The sequence below is a fragment of the Schistocerca americana genome, chromosome 2 (genome assembly GCF_021461395.2).
Source record: "Schistocerca americana isolate TAMUIC-IGC-003095 chromosome 2, iqSchAmer2.1, whole genome shotgun sequence".
NCBI classification, from domain to species: Eukaryota; Metazoa; Arthropoda; class Insecta; order Orthoptera; family Acrididae; genus Schistocerca; species Schistocerca americana.
The window spans coordinates 425,864,395-425,888,355 of NC_060120.1; positions in this window are offsets into that span (position 1 = coordinate 425,864,395).

The window sequence follows — 23,961 nt, forward strand, 5'->3', positions numbered from 1 at the left end:
GTTCTGCCGAGTTGTTGTTTCCATTTCATGCACAATATTTCGAGGACCGATTCAACAGTGAGTTTTGCTGTTATGTGTACTCACTGCGTGGATTCCAGCCAGATGGTAAACTAAAGGGGTCCGGAAGTCCAAAATTCATGAACAAATCTGTTTGAACTCCCTGATGCTTTATGGAACGGCCACATTTCCTCTTTGGAATGATATAATTGTTTTATTACTTACTCATTGCTGATTACTTTTACGTGATTTAGAAACAAAATGATGCAGTATATTTACTAGCATAGTTATCTTCGGCAGTAGGTGTTACGTACCAATTATCATCGTTTATCCCGTCTTAAGCTTACTGAACTTTAGAAGAAGTTTCCCACCGGACACGTTTTGCTTTTATTTACAAATTTAGGTTTCTTGTTTTTCCCGTACTAAGATTACTGCAATTTCAAAGACGTTTCATTACCAGAAGCGGTTCGCATATGTTTATAGAAGCGTTTCGCATATGTTTATAAACTACCTTTTGTCGTCATTGGTGTCTCCTTGTCTCGTTTACATTTTAGTAGCCGATGTCGGTATCGGGAAAATACGTGTTTGCCCAAGTGGTAAGCGTGGAACAGGTAAAACCACTGTTCGATTTCTATGAAAACAATTTCTGTAAAGTTTTCAATGGTGAAGTACAATGTAAAAGTTCGTATTGCCACAAAAGAAACAGCGAGCTTCTGAAAGCCAAGAAAACGCGAAAGTAAAAGCCAAGAAATCGCGAAAGGTGAATGTGGCATCATGTTTTTCTTGACTTCACCCTCCGCTAACAACTCAGGAAAAGCAGCAAAATTCTAAACGTGTAAACAACAGGAAGAGACACCGGTGAACAGAGAAGATGCTTTGTAAATATAAATCAAATGCGTCTGGTGAAGAACTTCTTTTAAATGCAGTAATCGTGACACGGGAAAACAAAATAATAGCTGCAACTGATGAATTTGATGTTTGTCACAGTTCGTATAGCCTCTCCATTGAAGTTTTCCACTTGGTCAAGGTGAATATGCCTGTTTTTGCCAGAAAGTTAAAACAGCTCTAGTGCATAAATTTCATGCAATTCTCACTTGCCTGTAAGCTAACTGTATTTAAATTAATATCTCCAGTTACCATCATAAAATTACGGCTTATCAACCAAAATTCACTGTTCTTGCTCGAACAGTTAGGAAGAGAGACTGTTTCCTTTTTCTTAATGCTCAGATTGCGAACAATAAGAGAAATATTGAGGATACTTACATTGTTTTAATTTTCGTTGTAGTGTGTAGTTTGCATGTAATATCTGGAGCAAAAACGTATTTTTCATTACTGAAACACCTTCCGTAAGATATCACCTATGGTTACATATCAGTGATCGAGAATCTGCAGTTTCACAATAACAGCTTTACACCATCTAGCTGCGATTTCAGCCACAAGTGGGTGAAAGGTAGCAACTAGAAATAGCATTTAAGCATTATAATACTCAACGTCGTATCCCATCTGTTGACTGACGTTCGTACTTCGTTCTAAAGGCTGTGTATCTCTGTATGAAATTATAATGTACCACGCTCTTAGAAATGAACCATGAAGCTAATTTGTTCCAAGAAAAGTTTTGCACTTGGTACTTTACCTGGCAGCAGCACTACTGATATGTTCGGCTAGAGTGTGAAGTGTGATAATGGGCACCCCTTTCCCATTCCGGGAAATCTTTGTCGTATAGCGTAGCCCGAAGTCTACGTGAGGTTGAAATGCGTGAACTCTGTCGATAATTTATGAAGCCAACGGATGTGAGTACCAAATCAAGATTGTTCCCACAAATTGACCTATAGCGTAGCCGAATATTTGTGTTCGCGGCATGTTTAATCCCATTTTACGCCATAAAACTGGAAGTGCTGGGTGGCTTCAGAAAAAGTTTACTAATAATGTACACACGAAAAACGAGTCTGCCTTCCCTCACAAACCAATTTTAACTAAAATACTGCTATCTTCAGCTTATAAAAGTAAGCTACTGAAATTTTCAGGTACAAATTGTGCACCATCTCAAGAAAACATCGAGTAAAACAATGACTGATGTGAGTGAAATCCCAGTACAGTAACTTTGGGTGAACGAAATAATGATGATAAACGAATAGTTAACTCCATTGTGCATCTAATTTGGACTGCACTAACCAAAATTTCAGTCTATTTGTAAGCATACCCAGCACTTGAAGAGAAGGTGGTACGCCTTGAAATGATTTGCTTTTTAAAAGTTAAATGCAAATTGTGATTGTAGGTGGTGTTACTTAATTCCTGATAGAGTGCAGTCACTTACGAAATATTAAGAAATGGACAAACTGATGATGTTTATCTGGGAAATTGAATTTTTACTTTAGATTTGTTTTGGCATAAAAATAACAAAACAGCCTGTGAAAAAATCGCGTTGCTCTCAAAGAAATTCATAGGCGACATATAGGCTAGTGTAAGCTTCTACAGATATTATAAAGCCAGTTTTCAGAGATCTGTTTAACAGAGACCTTTTACAGCGATGCATCTGTTGTTGAATATAGCCTCAAAATAAAAGTACATATAATGTAATATGCGAGACAAGGAAGACAAATCATGAAAGAGTAAAAATAAAACTTGAGAAGGAAATATCCGGTGACTCTGAAATCCCAGCACATGAAACAGGATTATATGAAATATATAGCAAAAACAGTGAAGTCCATTTTCATTGTCTTTTTTTTTTTTTTTTTTTTTGTTTTCCATGTATAAGAAACTTTTCACAGCAAGTATGGAAGCTAGAGAATTCTGTTTCATATATGGAACTTACATAATGGCAGAATGTAGCTTATATATAACTATTTACACTTAGTTATTTGAAACTTCAAGGTAAAATAAAAGAAATCATGTAAATTCCTTCATATTAAAAAATCGTTGAAAGCTGTTAAACATTGCGACTCAAAGTACGTAGTGTGAATGTTCCTTTTCTTAGGGCAGAAGGGGGTGGGGGAGGGGGAGACTCCTTTGAACTCCTTAAGTATACATTTAGAGTGAGAAAGCAACCATTTCGTTGGAATTTATGAACTTCCTGAGTTTTTCGTCTGTAGCCTTGACTATACCATCGAACTTCTTCCAGGCACCAGTCTTCCTGCAATGTAGCACATTTCCAGTGGTATACACTGCATTACTTAATTTTCATCTTACATCCTTCCCAGTCTTACAAATCAAAGTTTCGATAGAGACCATCTGATTCAACAATGTGTTATTTCGCCCAGCCATTGCTACATCACAAAAGCAAGATCGTGCACTCATTTTCCGTACTAAGCAAGACAGAAAGAGTCTTCGAGTAGGAAGCGATCGCAACACCACCGCTCTCAGATTAGTCATTCTTTCTAAACTACAGTAGGAAGGAAGGAAGCTCTGACTTGTCAACGGCACCTTGATTTCTAAGGTACGCAACACTCAACATTACGTTAATAGTTTCTCCTTTTCTGATTACTAGTTGTTATTGTCTGTACCAGGTGTTCCCAACATCATCAATATGGTGCGGTTTGGCTCAGTTACCCGTATTCGTTTTTCTGTTGGCGCATCTTATTTTAGCACAATGTTCTAAAGTTTTACTTCGGTTTTTCTTGATTTCATAAGAAATGGGTCAGAAATGCCAAACTCCTTAAGTCTAGACAGAAGCACTGGGTTCCATCTTATCAAGTATCTTCAAGAGTCAACGATTTATATTTACTTCTTATACTCATGTTGACTACTGTAATACATTGAGCAACACTTAAGTAGAAAGCAATCAACTACATTATATTTATCAGTCCTCGTCATCTGAGCTTCAGCAAACTAGTACTCATCATCAGTACTTTCACAATTCCTTGAACAAATCCGACATAATGTTTGTTCCCTGATCTGTTATCATCTTTTCAAGTAACCTTAACTTCAGTATCCAATTGTTCACTAGCACTTGTGCCGCTGTTGCCATGGCACTGAGATGATTTTCACATATCTCAAAAAATGATCTAAAATCATGATTATATATTTATTTACTGAGGCATTCCGTTGAAAGAGCTTACAGTTATCAAGCCTGAGAAATACAAATGGTGATAATACCTCAAGTAATGTCTACAATAATACTCTTATTCAACACAAATCCTCTCTCTGTGCACACTGTATGCAATTCTTCACATACTGGTTCACATCTGACCTCCTCCTCTACTCTCCTTTTGGTAGCCCTACATCCTCCATGACCTAACACATTATCATATGTCTCTTGTAGCTCTTCGTCCCCCAGTTTTGGTGGTACTGCTACTCAACATCCCAAATTCTTTTGTCTGCACAGCAACCCATCTTGCATACAAAACTGTGATTGAGTACTACACTGTTTACACTCGTCATCTCCTTCAATGCTGTCTGTCACTTTTTAATCTCATTACCACAATTTTGCAACACTGATAATTTCTAGTTAAGCCGTCTACATTCTCATGTTTCTTTCCAGTTTTGTGTGTGACCTCAAAATCAAAATCACTCAGCTAGAGCCGGCCGGAGTGGCCGAGCGTTTCTAGGCGCTTCAGTCTGGAACCGCGCGATCGCTACGGTCGTAGGTTCGAATCCTACCTCGGGCATGGATGTGTGTGATGTCCTTAGGTTGGTTAGGTTTAAGTAATTCTAAGTTCTAGGGGACTGATGACCTCAGATGTTACGTCCCATAGTGCTCAGTGCCATTTGAACCAACTCAGCTACACTGCCCATCATGCCAACCTAACAGAACGGCCCTTCATCTCCAGCAACAAGTTCAATACTGCGTGATCCATTATTACTCGAAATTTTCCCTGTATAGATAACATTAGAAGTAGATCATTCTATAGATAATGTTTAACATCTCTTTTTCCATCGTGGAGTAACTTCTATCCATTGAATTCGTTTTCCTTGAAGCACAGGCTAACAGGTGCTCCTTGTCTTCTGTTTCTAGAGATAATACACAAACAAGTGTATGCTTCGATGCATCAAATGACAGAATGAATTCCTTCTCGAAATCTGGAAATACTATGATCAGTCTTGAAGTCAAAGATTCACTCAATTTTTGAAAAGCCTATTGACAGCTCTCTGACCAAAAAAATTGTGAAACCTTTCTTCAGCAATTGTGCAAATGATCTGACAACATCATCAAATTCCTTTACGAATCTTCGATGATACTTCGCAACTCCTTCGCATATCCAAGGAATGATTATAGTTCCTTCACTGACTTTGGCAGAGAAAAGTCGTGTTTTGGTTTAATTAGTCCTTGGAGGAGGAGGGGGTCTGTATTTATCCCATCCTCGTTAATTTGTGACCAAGGTATGCCACCTCGTCCAACACAAAATTACACTTTTCTGTAATTAACATTGAGTTCACTACCCTAAGTTCAAATGGTTCAAATGGCTCTGAGCACTATGGGACTTAACATCAGTGGTCATCAGTCCCCTAAAACTTAGAGCTACTTAAACCTTACTAACCTAAGGACATCACACACAACCATGCCCGAGGCAGGATTCGAACCTGCGACCGTAGCGGTCATGCGGTTCCAGACTGAAGCGCCTAGAACCTCACGGCCACACCGGCCGGCCACTACCCTAACTCTCAGGAACACTTCCCTCAAGTGTTGTATGCGCTGTTATCACTTGCACAGACTATTATATCATGAAGATAGGCCAATCTTTGTCCTGGTTCCAAACATCTGAGAACTCAGTCTAATAATCTCTGATCTACGAAACTTGGCAGGTGCGTCCTTTAATCAAAAATGCGTCTCTGTTGCAAAAAGCGACATGTAGCTAATTGTAGCCAGTCCGTAAGTCCATCGTTGAAGAATACTTGCACTCGCACAAATAGTCTATGGTTTTCAGAGTGTTCTGCAAACGGTAGGCATCCACAAAGGTCTTAGCATTCAGATGTCGACAATCGCAACAATCCATCTGCTAGCTTCTTGGACACAATTCCAACCCGCCCATGTACTGTTACTATGAGGGTTGTCCAAAAAGTAACGCAGCAAATTTTTTCTCGTCAACACTTCGTTACTGAATGTAATGAGATTACGTACACGAAAGAACAACGTTTTACATACACACCGTATTTTTTCATGTAATCTCCATCCCATTCCATGACCGTCCTCTAGCGTGAAACCAATCCTTGTCCTGGTGACGGAGTCAGTGCTTCATTGTGTGAATCACCTTCTCAACACCCTCAAAACGTCTTCCACGAACAGCATCCTTTAATTACCCAAACAAGTGGAAGTCTGAGTGGGCTAGGTCAGGGCTGTAGGGTGGATGGGGTAACACTGTCCAACCTCGTTTTGCGGTATGTTCAGCAGTCCTCAGACTTGTGTGAGCCCGAGCGTTATCGTGTTGGAACAAAACATCTCCTGGGTTGCTGTGTCACCGGAAGCGCATCTTCGGTTTTGTTAATATGTTGACATAAGCTTCTGAATTAATGGTACCGCCCCTTGGGGTCACATCAATGAGAATCACACCTTCATAGTCCCAGAACACGGTGATCATGACCTTACCAGCGGAAGCAGTTGCTTTGAATTTTTTCTTCTGTGAGTAGTGAGAATGGCGCCATTCCATTGATTGTCGTTTTGTTTTGGGCTGAAAATGGTGAACCGATGTTTCATCACCTGTCACAATGCGGGCCAAGAAGGCCTCCCCCTCAGCTTCAAAACGTTGCAACAAATCAAGACAAACGTTTCTTTTTTTATGTGAGATTTGTGATCCACAGTTAGACACCACGGACCCATCTTGCACACACTTTTGAATATCCAAGAGTGCGGATAATTGCATCCACACTTTCTTCGCTGATTGAGAAACGCAGTGCCAACTGCCGTCTCGTAATGCGTCTGTCCTCGCGAATGACAACATAATCTCGCTGCAACATGTCAGTTGTGACAGCCGTAAATGGTGTCCCACAACGCTGCAAATCGTGGAGCTCCGCCGAACCGCCTTCTGATGATCTCACCCTCCTTGTCCAGCGACTAACTGTACTTCTGTCGACAGCAGATGCTTGTAAAGTAGTAACTACATTACGTAGTAGGGGCCTACTAAATAAATATACCCACTCTGTTTTGCAATTTTATTTAAAGGGTTAAATAGTAATTTTAATGATTATAATAATAACTTATGGACTTCACCCAAATTGAAATCAAAGTAATTCATGCCACCCGTCAGGCGACGTGAATTAATACATTTTCGTTATTAGTCAAAGTAAATGCAAATGAGAGTAGGCAGAAGGCAGTGTGCAGGCATACTTCGACCGATCGCTATAGAAGGCTCTGAGTCATCTCGAGCAGGAAGGTGCACTGGTTGGCGTGGACAGATGTAGATGGGAGTGCCAGTTGCACGGGAAAATGGTAGAACAATTTCAGCGTACTAATACCGTTACGCTATCAGAAAGCGCGTGGGATTGTGAATGCTGAGGGGAACTCCCCCTGTAGAACTTCGATGGCGACATTGAGAGATATCGACGTTGAGAGAAAGTAGTCCCACTTGCACTTAACCCTTCAGATTAAGAAAAATATTTTTTAAATGTAATCTCAAGCACGCAATTTAGGACAGGGATTAAGAAAACGATCTCCTCTCTTACGTGCTACTTTCTTTCATTAGTTTATAAAATGAGTAACGACGGGATTACTCATAGGAGCGGAGACGAATAAAGCGGAGGGGAGCTCTAGTTTTGGCGTTGGCGCTTTCGCTCTAGAGAATCACTCTGGGTCCTCATGATGGACAAACCTGTATCTGACCGCTCCGGTAAAATGTTAACTTTATTTGATAAGGACTTTTACAGTAAAAATGGCTTGCCAGGCACTGCTCCGAGTGTCTGGAACAGCAATTGAGTAGCGGCAGGTTATTTCGCAATTTAATACGCCAGTAAAAGCGTACGTTAGGCAGGGATTTTGATTGTATGATACGAAGCCCCTTTGGACCTGTGATGAACATTAGAATAACACTAGAACCACATGTCGCAATTAAGATGCAGTTTCATCGACAGGGTTACGTGATTTCCAATAAGTCTTTCAGACTTTGCGGAAGATGAACGGAGAGTCGAATGCAGTTAAATAAACTTAAATTCATTGTGTAATGTGGTAATGTTCTGGAGAGCGAGTGTTTGTTGTAGTTACATCATTAGAAGCCCCACGTGGGAGTACAAAATGAATTGTTTAACTCTGAGTAAAACCGGTATCTAATTTCATTGTACGTAAAGAGAAGGGGCTAAAGTATATTGCATTGTTCTGAAGGATGGATCCTGATTCATTGTGAAGATAATTTATGAACATAAATGAGAGATGTGTCATCGTAAGGCGCGTAAGGGAAGATATTACCCGATACTCTGTCGTTTGTGCGCCCTCGGATTAAGTACAGGTGCCAAAAATTACTGTAGTAGGATTGCCTTGCAGATGTAAAACATGTGCTTTATTGGAGGACACTGCGCCTATGAATTATATTGCATTTATCACTGTAGGTCAGTGTTCTTATTTGCTGCAACACCCTTTTTCATTACAATATTACTTGGTTGATTTGTTGCTTCCCAAAATTGCTTATAATGAGAAGCATCGAAAGCGGGAGAGCACGTCTTTCTTTGAGAGCCAAACTTCTTTGAGAAATATGAAAGTCGTGGTCTGTGGTGCTTACGGCACGTAACAAACGTTAGGTGGACATTGGACCGCTGCGAGCCCGATTTCATACAATCTATGTGGCACCAAGGTTCTCAAATGACTAACCACTGCCACCGATACAATAACAATAGTATGCAAGCATGTTATATCACATTCCAGCTTTCGGTTTAGTCCTAATGGTACTCAGGTGGAATAAATCTCAGAGCAATAAACTGCTCCACCGACCATGCTAACTTCCATTCACGTAGACTTTGCACAAGGGTTTTTGAATATTCCCTACAGTTTCTTTCTCTGCATTGTGAAATTCAGTGCCGGCACTTTGCCTATAACGTACATCATCTATGGACGTCACTTTGAAACTGTCCTGCAGCTACACTATCTGTCGGAAGTGACGGAAACTTGGCGCACTTACTCAAGAAACTTCAAATAATACAGAAGTCACGTTTCGCATTCGTGACATTGTTTTAGGGTGAGAAAAAAATGCGGTGCATTACTTTCTGGGCAACCCTCGTATTCTCAATAATCCCATTCTTCTGCCACTGATCGGTGAAGTCTTGCAGTATCAGTGTTCTTATGGATTGTGGTGAATCTGTAATTCATTTCCTGTTGGGATCCAGTGTTGAATAATATATGTAGCTCACAATGGCCCTTCTGTAAATATAAATCACAAAATTCTGAAAGTAAGTGTTCCACCCCTACTCTATCACTTCCCTTTAGGTACTTTATCTTAAGTCGCAGTGCAGTTTCAGAGGTGTTTGGTGACAGTGCGTGGCTGACATCCCTCGTGTCCCACTCTTCTTCTTCCTCTTTATTCACATTAGCGATCAACAACCCCTTCATTAACCGAAAATCCTAGGCAACGCAATTATCTCCAAACACAGGTACCATTTTCTCACCACTTATCTCTTTTACATGTACAACACTTCTGTTCACTAAACAATATCCCTGATCCAATACTTCACCTTGTGACATCGCTACACTGCCGGCAGTTTCATCCAGCTGAAACATTTCCCTAGCAATCTCCACCACATGCCGCCAAAGATCTATTTTAACACAATGCGGATACAGGAAATCGAGCCCCAGAATCATGTCATAGCCCAATTCATATGAGTCGTACAGTTAGGTCACAGATGGTTAGGTTACATCTCTGCCGGTTGGATCCCATAGCGTTGCTTAGCAACGATATCGTCGCCAATGACATTCGGTTTTATTGAGAAGCCAACGAACTTCCTTTTGGATGAGGCTACCGTCATTTGTTACGGGGCCATTGGTCGCTGGACTGCAGAATATTGCTGGGGGATGGTAGCATATTGCAAGTTGCAGGTGGAAGGATGTTAATAAACATTAACTCCGGAGTTAATACTAGTATGTGCTGATAATGAGCTACGCAATTCAATTTGTATGACTCATGAAAAAGCAAAAATTGCCTTCCATATTTTTATTTGTCATTAGATCCATTGTACTGCGTAATTATTTACTATTATGTACATAGAATCCAGTCACACATCAGTGTCTGTTAAATTCCAGCCATGTTCAACATGTAATATAATATCGTCGCTATTCAAGTATCTTCAAAAAAGGTTATACGACGAACATCAACAACAACAAATCAAAGATAACGAAACTTTCTCGAATTAAATCAATCGATGCTACGGGAATGAAAAACGAAAGTAATACATGATTACAGTAATTTTTGGGCAGCAGAATACCTGACAATGACCGAAGCAGACAATATATAAGGTTAACGTTTTTACAAAAGATACTTTTAACAATTAACATAAATTTACGTGTTAGGTGGCCCTTTCAGGAAACGTTTACTCGATTTCATCCTTATATGAACGTTAAATATGGACGATAAAGGGTACAGACAAGAAAAGAGCAAAAGTTTGAAACGCGGTGTGGCAGCATATTTTGAATTGTACGTAGTTAAATCGGTTATCTAAGGAAGAGGTATCCAGTGGACTTTGATAGAAAAGAAGCGGACGACACAAAGATGATGTTCGCTTGATAGGAAACATCTTGACGCATCAGAGAATTATCAGTTTAGGAATGGAAGGAAGTGGTTCAAAATGGCTCTAAGCACTATGGGACTTAAGATCTGAGGTCATCAGTCCCCTAGAGGTAGAACTACTTAAACCTAACTAACCTAAGGACATCACACACATCTATGCCCGAGGCAGGATTCGAACCTGCGACCGTAGCAGCAGAGCGGTTCCGGACTGAAGCGCCTAGAACCGCTCGGCCACAGCAGCCGGTGAAGAAAGTGGGGATAGTTAAAACTGTATGCAAAGGCTAAGGCTTCGCTGTAGTTTGTTGCCCAGTTAACGAAGACCAAAAATCTCGACTGGGGGAAAAATTTCGAACGGTCGCCAAATTTTGCATGGTTTTAAGGGGCCTGTCATGAACTACGTACTAAACATCCTGCCTGACGGAGTTTGAAGGCGTTTAAACGTCGCTTGTTTATGTTTTTCGGACTCTAGACAGCTGTGGCTTCTAGGGAGAAGGTTTCCCAGTGTGAACTTAAACTGTATTGAATTTCCTTCAAAATCTCCTGTTAATTTTTTTCAAGGACGAATAGCTACTGCGTTGCAGGGGACGGAAAAAATTGAAGATTATAAAAAACTGTGTTTTACTAGTGTAAATTAATGCTTATTGTTAAATAAAGTTGTTTAAGAACAAATGTTAGATATCTGTACCCCATCTAAGTGCAGCGGAACCACTTTAACGGGTGAATTATGTTCTGGTGTTTGAACAGACTGGAAACACAGAAGTGGGTGCTAGGAGGGAAGGTAGGTCACCGGATTGTGGTTATGCACTTTGCTCTTTCGTACGTCTGCTAAATGAAGAACGATCGGGCAGTTCCTCCTTCTTTCTGCTACGCTACGTCGCGAAAAGCAACTACAGGGTGTTCCACAAAGTCGTAACCACGTTTCTGCAGCTCACCTTATGATTCACTGGCGACGCAGTGCACAGAAACTCCAGTGGGGAGGGTTTTTTTTATTTTTCACAGCGTGTGTTGCCATTACACTGAATATGAGTTGCTAATAATACAAAAGCAAGAGAAACATGTGAACAGATTCTATGAAAATCTCTGGACATTGTTACACATTGCCGTTCTTCCGGGAAAGGCGACTTTACCCATAATGAGAGCTGCTCCTTTGGATTTTACAGGCAAGACGTATGTCCCCGGCACTACGTGTCAAGTCATCTTGTCTAAACAGCAAAATAACATCACTGATCTCGTGTATGAACTGGGTGTATCTCCTAAGAGCCGTCAGGTGTTTTTTTTTCTCTGGTGTTTTGGGAGATAATTGCAATTTCCTTCTTGCAATGAGTAACTGCAGTCAGTCCAAAATAGTTTTGATTATCACGTCTTTTCATGCGACGTTCGTTGTTTTCGGAAAGTGTTGGTTTGTTTCCCGTTGCAAACAAAATAATTTTTAGCACGTAAATTTACGTGCCCACTCGACAGAGCGGTTCCAGATTAGTGTACTGCGGCATATACTTTATCGCTACGTCTTAACAGGGGCAGTAAAACACAAAATAGCCAGTACTCGAGCAGTAATAGCACCGCCCCGGCCCACCCTGACTGTTATCGCCAGTCAGAAGCGCTGCCTAGTGATTGCTGGAGTACTGGTTATTCACTGCGTTTTGCGTCCCTGTTAACATATCTCGATGAAGCGAATATTGCGCTAGATTAACGTCGGACCGCGCTGGCGGACGTGCACGTAAATTTCCACTTTAAAAATCATTTGGTTTGTAACTGGAAACAAACCGACGCTTTTCGTCGACACTGAGCGTCGTATGAAAGATATGATGAGTGGTGTTTGTTTGAGCTCACTCCAGCTGCACATTGCAAACAAGAAATGTCAGATATCTTCCGAAATATCAGAAAAAATGCGCCTGTCAGCTCTTAGGAGAAATATCCAGTATATTGGAACTATGTTCAGTTTGTTAAGTGAGCACTTATCTCCATTTGTAAAGTGAGGTATAATCTAACAAACGCTGCTACTAACAATGGCTGAGAAGTGCTTAATTTGTAAGCGTTATGTCAGTGACCTGTGTAGCGTTGGTGGAAAACAAATTAGACTGCTGTTGTCTGTCGTTGGCAACGAATTATAAAACCCTGTAACCATGACCAGAAGGATACTGTATTTCTATGAATATTAATTGTGTAACTGGTAGGCTGCATAAATCTCTTCAGGAATTCCTGGCACATGCTGAGTGAGTATGCTCTGAGTGGAGGCCACTTACATAGTATATGTTGCAAGGAATATGTGGAATACGTGCATGGTTGCGTGATCCTTGTTTCACCTGAGAGGATAAGCGTCGATTCGTATCTTCGTGATACAGTTTGTGAGGCCATGCGACCTTTCTAAGACTTTCACAAGGTGTGGCACTCAATCTCCATCAGACTGCGGTATTACCAGCTGCCTTTTTCCGGATGAAAATATAACAAGGTCCAAACGAATGTTTTCAGGTCCATTTAACTTCACGTACGAGAGAGAAACAGAACCCAATTCCAGAACAACAGTGTTCACATGCTGGCGTTTTTATGTGAAATATCGATAACTGGTTCAGTACAGTAACAATTAAGTATTCTTGTACAGAGAGAAACTTATATCCGTGACTCTTATGGTAGCAATCTGGAAAATACGAGACAATGTATGCACTTTGCTTGTTGATTAAGTAAGTGTGAAATACAGCGGAATTATTGAAAACAATGACGGAATAAATCGCAATTACAAAAAAATTAATGTAGAGCAATGAACTTATGGGAATACGCTTGACACGGTAGTCTATTAGAGTGACTAATACTGCAAGATCACAGGTTAATGTAACCGCGACATAAGCCTTTGCAAGCTGAGATACTGGTACATTAATAACCGGTTTAACCGCCTGAATGTTACATGCAAGCGTGCAAAAGTGCATGCACTGTATTTTAGAGGTACTAGATATCAGTTTGTGGGGTGGAGTTCCATTTCTGTTGCACTTGGTCAGTCAATACAGGATCGGTTGTAACGTGGCTATAATTTTCCACCTTACAAGCACTCGTCTACATACTTTGCCATGATCTACAACCACAATTCGGTATCATTTGATAGGTTGTTCATCGTATATATGAATGTTTAAAGAAGGCTGACGTTGTCACATACGCCTTGTAAATAACTGTTAACGCTTTTGCATGAAAGGTGACGGAGTGTCTTTATCATCAAAACGGCGTAGTGAACGATTGCCTATACTAATAGAGGTTGGAACGCCAGTGGAGATGAAACGGCAGGCGAAACTCAAGCCCTGAGTGGAAAAAAAGCCCGCACAGGTGTGCTGGTCCTGCTTGACACAGAAAGTGCCAAGACGGACAGTCTGGACATCTAGGCGCGGAAGCACAATACAGCAGCGGCTGGCCAGTTTTGTAGCTAGGCTGGAAGGATTATACTTCGGAAACTATGAAAATCTTGGACGCAGCTGAGAGAAACGAGGAAGCGTCACCTCGAAAATCACGCAGGCTGGGTTATTTCCGCGGATTTCACTCAGAAGTGTACCAATGTATGTGTATAGATGTTTCCTCGAAAACTGTCCGCTCTAGACGACAAAAGACTAAAATATGGTTGGTCGGCGTTTGGATGGATCTGTAGAGAGGGAGAATATTTTCTGAGTTACAAGGGTGGGGAGCCGAGTCTTGCTGGAGAGCAAGCGGTGGGGAGAAGTCTTCCGTTTTGAGCGCCCATGTTGGACAGTCGCTCAGTATCACCTTTTGTTGGTACAGAAGGACTTGTCGTCTTTGCTCTTAGGAGATTTTATAGTTAGAACGGTTAGGCACTGTACTTTTGCGAAGTTATACAATGCTGGACTTCGCCTCCAGGTTGGAAGTCATCATTGAGTACGCAGTATTCAGTGATTGAGAGCACTTCTTCTGCCTATATTTACGTTGAAACGTTATTTGAACTCCATCCTTGTGGTTGGGAGTTCGCGTTTCTCGTCTGTAGAACACACAGAGGAGAAGACAGTATTAGAGTGTATTAGAGGACCGCCTTCTGCCGTCCTAGTGTCTGAAAGAATTTTATTTTGTGGCTGGAGCTGTTCCATCGTCGCAGACATGTACAAGAACCATCGCTCCGACGAACCAGACGCAGTACATACGGTGATATTGCTAATTGCTTCGGCTTATTAGGGCTATAAAGCTAAACAGCTGTGAATCACGTTCGTTTATTTGCACTGAGGTTCCACACTACCGTAGATGGTCTTTGAAAGTAGTGTCTTCTAGTGTTCGTTGCGTAGGTGAAGTCAGTTAATTCGCGTTATTTATGTTAGATCGCGTGGCCATAAAAAGGGGCAGAGTTGGGCAATTGGTCTGAAATTTTAGTTACGAAATATAAACTTTTGTAATAAATGTTTTTTTAATCTACAATAAATGTATAATGAGAAACAACGTTTATCATTTAGTAGTATTTGCAGAGATTGTAACTTATATGTTCAAGAGCATTGAGAGATCCTAAGATCTGTTTCAGGGGGTAGTCAGCCAGGGCCAAAATCATTTTAGCGTTCAATATTTTCCATTGCTGTCATGCATTTTACACCCGCCTGGAGTAGCATCTTGGACGGTTAATGCTGTTTGTGGATGAATCTGAAGAATGCTGTTCACGAATGGCAGAACAACTGGTCCAATAATCAGACAGAAGTACAATTTTGCAGTCAGGGTGCGTGGGATAAGCACGAGAGAGCTCTTGTCGTCATACGAAATTGCATCCCAGACCATAACTCCTGGTGTACACCCAGTGTGTCTAGTACGCAGATAGGTCAGTTGCAGGCCTCGTGCTAACCAACATTGCCATCATTGGCACCGAGGCAGAACCATCGTTCATCAGAAAACACAACTGACCTCCACCCTGCCGTCTAATAAGCTCTCACTTGATAACAACGAAATCTCAAACGGCGGTGATTTGGGATCAGTGCAATACACGCTACACATTGTCTGCCTCGGAGCTGTCCTTGAAGCAACCGATTTGTAACAGTTCGTTGTGTCAGCTGCTGCTCAAGTTCCTGCTCTAGATGCAGTACAATGTGTCAGAGCCATACTCCGAAAACGATGGCCTTCTCTGTTGGCAGTGCCACGTGGCCACTCGCAGACCGGTCTTCTTGCGACCGTACATTCTCGTGACCATCGATGCTACCAGTTACCAACAATGTACAGTGGCTACTGCTCGATCCCACTGAAATTCGCTGAGGTGTTGGTAAAGGCGTCTTTGTCACTTTAAAAGCATTCTTGACTAAAATCAACTCACCATGTCCAATCTCAAAGGTAACTAACGCTCACCATCGTTAGAGCATGTAAATCTGATCTGCATTCTCGTAGTGGCGTTACTAGAGCCACTCTTATGTGACTGACACGAAAACATTATTCAGTTATAGAAATTCGCCTCCAACGTTAGTGTGTCGCACAACCCTCTCTTGGTGTTGTGATTTTTCTTCAGTGACTATGTTAGGATCAGCGAGCAGGTCTTCTAGCTTTGGCGTGGGCACACCAGTAAAATGTGCAGACAACAAACAGGAGTTAATTTCACTACGGACGGTATACGACCAACACGGGGAACCCAAGAAAGTGAAATACTATTCGAAAGGTGTTTCAACAACTTTCAGAGCAATAAACTCAGACAAAGAACAATGCAGAACATTTTCCTATTGATTTTTCTTAATGGAGTGACATAGATTGTAATTTTCTTGACCAATAATGTTTAATGTCAGACGGAGCATTGGTACCAACCATTCTGTAAAATAACCGTCACAATTTTTTTTAACAAAGAATTCGAAACTGACCTTCCAGTGACTCGCAGTTTGGTAGAATCTATATTTGTCTTCTATTTAATTCTTAGTAAAGAAAGAAGAACGGCTTGTGTTATAACTTATCATTTTCGCCGTATTCACTGCTCCACCGAGTTCATAATGTTCTGCGTATGAACACTCACCTCTCTTAAAAGTTTCATGTTTGATATTAATGTCCGCAGCTCGTGGTCGTGCGGTAGCGTTCTCGCTTCCCACGCCCGGGTTCCCGGGTTCGATTCCCGGCGGGGTCAGGGATTTTCTCTGCTTCGTGATGACTGGGTGTTGTGTGATGTCCTTAGGTTAGTTACGTAGGTTTAAGTTCTAATGGACTGATGACCTTAGATGTTAAGTCCCATAGTGCTCAGAGCCATTTGATATTAAACGCACAATAATTTCCACGCTTTCTTTTCTCGCGAACAAGAAAGTATTATACAGTTCATTAAACAGCCGTGTACGCACTGTTTTCTCAATTAAGAAGTAATGTTATATTAAAAGTCGCATTATATATCATCATGAGCAAATAAATGTATATTACTGCTCTGCGACATCAGACCCAACGTAACTTTCTTGTCAGAAAATGCCACAGTAAATTCTAAAGAGGCGTCATTTTTTGTGAGAGGTGGTACGTAAGATCACATTGCTTCCCTGGGCAGGGAAAACAAATCATGTTTATTGCTATTTCCTCCTTTTGCATGTCGGCAAACAGGTAAGCTGACATCTCCGTTTCCAGCTGGTTGACTTTGGAGCGCGCCGCGAGAGCCTTATGGCTACATGGGGAACAGTGATTCATAAATAAGTGAGAGTGGAAGACCAACACGAACTTCAGAGTGATTTAGGTAGATGCTAACGCCCTGCACTAACAAACGAAACGACGCTGCGGTTCAGGGAAGACGGAGAGACGTTGTGCTTTGGAAGCAACACTCTACTGAGTTCTGTTTTGCAAGAAAAATGTCAAGAAGAATGACATGCATCTAGCCACTAACAGCAGAATCCAAAAACGTCAACTATAGTAAACTAACGTTAACGGTTCCTGCCGAGTAACAAACAAAATTATTTAAGGAGGACGTAATATTTTAAGTTGTGCTGGATTTTAATTGACGTCCGTCAGTTCGGCCGTGAGCTAAGTGAAGGTGATCGCTTACCTCAGAAATAGAAAGAGGAAGTAGCATGGCCACAGCGAATTTACGGTCTATGATAGGTTTCTATCATATTGGCTAATGTAAGTGATTTAGTAAGCAGAGAAAGTCATCATACGCTTGGCAGTAAAGCGAAACTAAATCTCTTGTTATTAAGGAGATTAATGATCCATCATGGTTAAATGCCAAAATCCAACGTTGCGGCCGGCTCTCTGTATAACGGGCTAAAGGCGAAGGATTTATCTCTTGCCGTCCATATTTTACACAGACATGAGCAATCACCAATAAATTTTTAAATACTTTAGAAAGGTAATTTACACACAACATTCTTCTGCTGCCTTTACACAGTTTCTCATTGCTGGCGGATGCGATGGACAGATACCAATTAAAAACCAATAGGTGAACCCCATGTACACCAGGCTTCCCGAAGACACAATTACGTTATGTATCCTTTTGGTCGTAAGGACATCGAACGTGGATGATTATATTATATTGATGAGGAATGGTAAATGAGTCATACATGCACAGACTTGTCTGCTTTATTGAAAATAGTGCAGTGCTAACACGGATGAGGGATCATTCCTTAAAAAGTATGACAAACGTCTTTTGTTCCATCTGATGCCATCCTTTGCTTCCATATATTTCGTGCCAGTCCTTATCTGTATATATCCATGAACATCAGTATCCTAAAAATGTTTCACAAAGTATATTGGTTAATACTTTCTGCGCCTTGTGAACTGCTTATCGGTGCCATTTTAAACGGCCTGTCCATTGTTCTGGTAATATTTCTTTTATAGCACCCACTCGTCAAATAATCTCGAACATCTTCATTCCGTGCCTTATCTGTTCATATAATAATAAACCAACTTCAGTAGCACAACACTTCAGGTGAGCTCACTGACTCCTCTCCTCTTCCGAGAGCCTTCAGTTCAATTCCATATAATGCACGGCTCCAGATGTAATGTTTAGGAACTTTCCAGGACCTCTAGTTCGTTAGCAGACAAACTTTGTTGATGAAGCTTCCATCCTGTTTAAAGTTGTACATTTCCCGCTTATGGATTGTACTCACAGAAAAATCCTGTCAATCACTTTCTATGGTGATGTTGCGGCGGCGTGATGTTATTCACATTGCCTGATGTTCACAGTGTGGATAGTTACATAGACGTGGATTTATGGATAAGTATTTCTTCTACAGCGAAAACCTACTTCTTATTGTTCGTCACATCACGTATTGTTATGTCGTATACAGCAGGATTCATTAAGCTGTTCTATTTTGTCTTCACGACTTCAGTGTCTAGCACATGCTGTATTGTACAGAACTCATCATCTCCGCCTTAACTCTGCATCTGAATTCAAAAGTGATTTAGCATTCTCTCCTGTCTTTTGACCAAGATCTCAGTTGCATGTATGTAATGCTACTTTATGTCCGTGACAAGTATACGTAAATGAAATGCTGCAATTCATTCTTTCGTTCTCTCTCTCTCTTACAACATTTCCTACGTTATTATTAATCCTATTACGTTATTCCCCCGTATGAACCATAGACCTTGCCGTTTGTGGGAAGGCATGCGTGCCTCATCGATACAGATAGCCGTATCGTAGGTGCAACCACAACGGAGGGGTATCTGTTGAGAGGCCAGACAAACGTGTGATTCTTGAAGAGGGGCAGTAGTCTTTTCAGCAGTTGCAGGGGCAACAAGTCTGGATTGTTTACTAATCTGGCTTTGTAACGCTACACAAATCGGCCTTGCTGTGCTGGTACTGTGAACGGCTGTAAGCAAGGGGAAACTACAGCAGTAATTTTTCCCGAGGGCATGCAGTTTTACTGCATCGTTAAATGATGATGGCGTTCTCTTGAATAAATTATTCCGGAGGTAAAATGTCCCCCATGTGGACGTTCCAGGGGCGGGGGACTACTCATGAGGACGTTGTTATCAGGAGACAGAAAACTGGCGTTCTACGGGTCGGAGCGTGGAATGTCAGATCCCCTAATCGGGCAGGTAGGTTAGAAAATTTAAAAAGGGAAATGGATAGGTTAAAGTTAGATATACTGGGAATGAGTGACGTTCGGTGGGAGGAGGAACAAGACTTTTCGTCAGGTGAATACAGGGTTATAAATACAAAATCAAATAGGGATAATGCGGGAGTAGGTTTAACAATGAATAAAAAATAGGAATGCGGGTAAGCTACTACAAATAGCATAGTGAACGCATTATTGTGGCCAAGATAGAAACGAACCCCACGCCTACCACAGTAGTACAAGTTTATATGGCAACTAGCTCCGCAGATGACGAAGAGATTGATGAAATATATGATGAGATAAAAGAAATTTGTGAGATAGTGAAGGGAGACGAAGATTTAATAGTCGTGGGTGACTGGAATTCGATAATAAGAAAAGGAAGAGAAGGAAACATAGTAGACGAATACGGAATGGGGATAAGGAATGAAAGAGGAAGCTGCCTGGTAGAATTTTGCACAGAGCTTAACTTAACCATAGCTAACACTTGGTTAAGGATCATGAAAGAAGGTTGTATACATGGAAGAAGCTTGGAGATACTGGAAGGTCTAAGACAGATTATATAATAGTAAGACAGAGATTTAGGAACCATGTTTTAAATTGTAAGACATTTCCACTGGCAGATGTGGACTCTGACCACAATCTATTGGTTATGAACTGTAGATTAAAACTGAAGAACATGTAAAAAGGTGGGACCTGGATAAATTGACAGAACCAAAGGTTGTAGAGAGATTCTTGGAGAGCATTAGGGAACGATTGATAAGAATGAGGGAAAGAAATACAGCAGAAGAAAAATGGGTAGCTTCGAGGGATGAAGTAGTGAAGGCAGCAGAGGATCAAGTATGTAAAAAGACTAGGGCTAATAGAAATCCTTGGGTAACAGAAGAGATACTGAATTTAATTGATGAAAGGAAAAAATACAAAAATGCAGCAAATAAAGCAGGCAAAAAGGAGTACAAACGTCTTAAAAATGAGATCGACAGGAAGAGCTCAGATGGAAACCCAGTTCTAAGCAAGGCAGCGAAAGCACAAAGGTGGAAGGAGCCCTTGTATAGAGGGTCTATACAAGGGCGATGTACCTGAGGACAATATTATGGAAATGGAAGAGAATGTAGATGAAGATGAAATGGGAGATACGAAACTGCGTGAAGAGTTTGATAGAGCACTGAAAGACCTGAGTCGAAACAAGGCACCCAGAAGTAGACAACATTCCATTAGAACTACTGACGGCCTTGGGAGAGCCAGTCCTGACAAAACTATACCATCTGGTGAGCAAGATATATGAGACAGGCGAAATACCCTCAGACTTCAAGAAGAATATAATAATTCCAATCCCAAAGAAAGCAGCCCGCAGCTCGTGGTTGTGCGGTAGCGTTCTCGCTTCCCACGCCCGGGTTCCCGGGTTCGATTCCCGGCGTGGTCAGGGATTTTCTCTGCCTCGTGATGGCTGGGTGTTGTGTGATGTCCTTAGGTTAGTTGGGTTTAAGTAGTTCTAAGTTCTAGGGGACTGATGACCATAGATGTTAAGTCCCATAGTGCTCAGAGCCATTTGAACCATTTGAACCAAAGAAAGCAGGTGTTGACAGATGTGAAAATTACCGAACTATCGGTTTAATAAGTCACAGCTGCAAAATACTAACGCGAATTCTCTACAGACGAATGGAAAAACGGGTAGAAGCCGACCTCGGGGAAGATCAGTTTGGATTCCGTAGAAATATTGGAACACGTGAGGCAATACTGACCTTACGACTTATCTTAGAAGAAAGATTAAGGAAATGCAAACCTACGTTTCTAGCATTTGTAGACTTAGAGAAAGCTTTTCACAATGTTGACTGGAATACTTTCTTTCAAGTTCTGAAGGTGGCAGGGGTAAAATTCAGGGAGTTAAAGGCTATTTACAATTTGTACAGAAACAAGATGGCAGTTATAAGAGTCGAGGGGCATGAAAGGGAAACAGTGGTTGGGAAGGGAGTGAGACAGGATGTTATTCAATCTGTATATAGAGCAAGCAGTAAAGAAACAAAAGAAAAATTCGGAGTAGGAATTAAAATCCATGGAGAAGAAATAAAAACTTTGACGTTCGCCGATGGCATTGAAATTTTGTCAGAAACAGCAAAGGAACTGGAAGAGCAGCTGAACGGAATGGACAGTGTGTTGAAAGGAGGGTATAAGATGAACATCAACAAAAGCAAAACGAGGATAATGTAAAGTATCGAATTAAATCGAGTGATGATGAGTGAATTAGATTAGGAAATGAGACGCTTAAAGTAGTAAATGAGTTTTGCTATTTGGGGAGCAAAATAGCTGATGATAGTCGAAGTAGAGAGGACATAAAATGTAAACTGGCAATGGCAAGGAAATCGTTGCTGAAGAAGAGAAATTTGCTAACATCGAGTATAGATTTAAGTGTCAGGGCGTCGTTTCTGAAAGTATTTGTGTGGAGTGTAGCCATGTGTGGAAGTGAAACATGGACGATAACTAGTTTGGACAAGAAGAGAATAGAAGCTTTCGAAATGTGGTGCTACAGAACAATGCTGAAGATTAGATGGACAGATCACATAACTAATGAGGAGGTATTGAATAAAATGGGGGGGATGAGAACTTTGGGGCCCAGCTTGACTAGAAGAAGGGATCGCTTGGTAGGACATATTCTGAGGCATCAAGGGATTACCAATTTAGTATTGGAGGACAGCGTGGAGGGTAAAAATCGTAGAGGGAGACCAAGAGATGAATACACTAAACAGATTCAGAAGGATGTAGATTGCAGTAGGTTCTAGGCGATGAAGAAGCTTGCAGAGGATAGAGTAGCATGGAGAGCTGAACCAAACCAGTCTCTGGACTGAAGACCACAACAACAACACCCCATTACGTTATTATTATTCCTACAAAACGACTAGGTATAAAATGTTCACACGTTTTGCAGCAAGTCACCTTCATCATATTTACGTGACTGTTAACCCATTTTACTATGGATGAAACTGAGGTATTCAGAAAGAAGCGAATGTATATCAGCTGAAGAAACAGACCGTGATCAGCAACACATTAATTTCACTTGTTTCACTGACATGCGGTCAGTGTGTATAGCCAACCTAGGCTAGGGTTCGGCTCCGAGAGTAAGTCAATAATAATTATTGCATATTTCGATAAATTTACCCAAGACTTTTCTCGCAAGCACTCTGTCGCAACAAAACATCACTCTGCTACAAATTCGTAGTATGTATCTGATCTCTCTATATTACTTTTTTAAACATGATAATTTGAATGAAAGTGAGAAACGTTTATGGTGTCTAAGATATTTTATTTGTTCTCATCATCTGAGTTCATACACCTATCCCATCCACCAATAAATTCTTTCTTTACATGCTCTACATTTGACTACTTCAATCCGCACTTTTTAATTCTTACCTTCTCAGACTAAACGTCAGTTTGAATGACTAACTAAACCTTAGCTACATCCACAATAAATTTTGATTCATATACTGGTGTTTGATTTCATGAATCATACTATTTCAAGCGATCAGTACAAGGACAGACTCTAACTCCTTTGGTCTTCAGAAATTGAAAATCGGCCTGGGGAATGAGTCAATCATAGCACATAATGGAATTAATTTTCAAATTTCATTAATTACTGTTCACAATCAGCGACTGACTTCTTTCTTTTAGTCAATACAAATAAAGAACTTTATTTTCAGCTGCCTGATTCATTCTAAAAGAGTGTACAATCAATCATTCATTTAAAAAAATAATCACATTGTAGCTGACGTGCTTCCCTACTTTCATTCCTATATACATGTTTACAGAGCAATACTATAACTGGATATTTAAACACAGGTCTGAATGTTGTGTTCCCGTTATTTAACGTATTTCCAAAGTGGAAGATGGTTCAGTAAGTCAACATATGAATGAAATGTGTACTGTTTTGAGATTGTACACTTTTTGACCTAGTGTTATAATAACTACTGTGGTAGAAGTAACTGTGAAAGGTAACGCTGTTAGGACTATATAAAAATGATTGAGAATGTATGCAAAATTTAGTTTACTAATAACATTAGTTTCCCAAAACAAAGACAGACATAAATTGTGCTAAACAAGTTATGATTGAATATCATAAACAACTAAAGAGTGGGTTGAGACCACAATGGACACGTATCAGGGGTGGCAGAATTGATTCAAGTACTCTGGTCCTAAAAATGTGGATAACCAAATCGAAATTGATCTGACGCTGAGCAGACTTTGATTGTTCAAATCTACAGAAGTTTATGTAGGTGTAGCTGAGCGCAAGTGACGATTGAGATCTGTACGCCCTGACAAGGCCGCAGCAGCAGTACGTTACCTGTTTTCTTTGTGCAGCGATGTAACTTGCAGAC